The sequence below is a fragment of the Arachis duranensis genome, chromosome 9 (assembly GCF_000817695.3).
Source record: "Arachis duranensis cultivar V14167 chromosome 9, aradu.V14167.gnm2.J7QH, whole genome shotgun sequence".
Taxonomy (NCBI): Eukaryota; Viridiplantae; Streptophyta; class Magnoliopsida; order Fabales; family Fabaceae; genus Arachis; species Arachis duranensis.
Window position 1 is genome coordinate 64,362,528 of NC_029780.3, and position 1,096 is coordinate 64,363,623.

Sequence of the window (1,096 nt, forward strand, 5' to 3'; positions counted from 1 at the left end):
TTATGCTAGATCAAGTTTATGGCGCCGTTGCCGGGGATTGGTTTTCGATTGACAATTCTTAAATTGGAAGTTAACTAGATTGAGCAATTTTTTTTTGTTTTGTTAATTTAGTTCAAGTTACTTGTTGAATTTTAATTTCTGCACTCTGTTATTTGCTTTTTCTTTCTTATGCCTTTCATTTCTAGCAACTAACTCACTGACCCACTAACTATTTGAATTAATTCCTCAACTGCTCTAACCATACTCTTCCATTAACCAAGAATATTCCACTTGGTTGTTGCTTGTGGTGTGTTCTTGTATGACAGGTAGGAGAGGAGAGACATCAACCCCTCCATATACCGAACCAGAGAGGACCCTTCATAGACTTAGAAGGGAAGCAAGAAGGAAGAGGGTACCGGGAGAAGAAGAATCTGAAGGAGAATCTGAGGACAACTTTGAGGAAGCTCTAGATCTCAACATGGATAGAGAAGTTCACAACCATGAGAGGGATGATGGAAACAATGCCATTCCTGAGAGAAGGGTTCTTGGTTCATACATAAACCCAACCTCTGGTAATTGTGGTAGTAGCATTCAGAAACCACCCATTCCGGCCAACAATTTTGAACTCAAACCACAGCTAATATCACTGGTGGAGAACCATTGTTCATTTGGTGGGAATGCTAATGAAGATCCAAATCAACATCTCACCAAATTCCTGAGAATTTGTGACACAGTGAAGTCCAATGGAGTCCAGGAAGATGCCTACAAACTGCTCTTGTTCCCATTTTCACTTAGGGACAAGGCAGCTAAGTGGTTGGAATCACTCCCAAGGGACAGCCTAACAACCTGGGATGAGGTGGAAAGCAAGTTTCTGGCACGTTTCTACCCCCCACAAAAGATCAATAGGCTTCGATCTGAGGTTCAAACTTTTAGACAACAAGATGGTGAAACTCTCTACGAGGCATGGGAGAGGTTCAAAGAGTTGACAAGGAAATGCCCACCAAACATGTTCCCTGACTGGGTGCAATTGCATATTTTCTATGATGGACTTTCTTATGAATCAAGAAAGGCTGTAGACCATTCATCAGGAGGTTCATTGAACAGGAAAAAGACTGTG

The 1,096-nt window shown here is 41.6% G+C and overlaps 1 non-coding gene across 1 annotated transcript; it reads right to left on the reverse strand.

The window, feature by feature from the left end:
* Positions 1–883: 883 nt before the first annotated feature.
* LOC127742226 (small nucleolar RNA R71) lies at positions 884–987 on the reverse strand. Its single transcript, XR_008003413.1, has one exon. It is a non-coding gene; the product is annotated as a small nucleolar RNA R71 (small nucleolar RNA).
* Between the last annotated feature and the right edge of the window lie 109 nt (positions 988–1,096).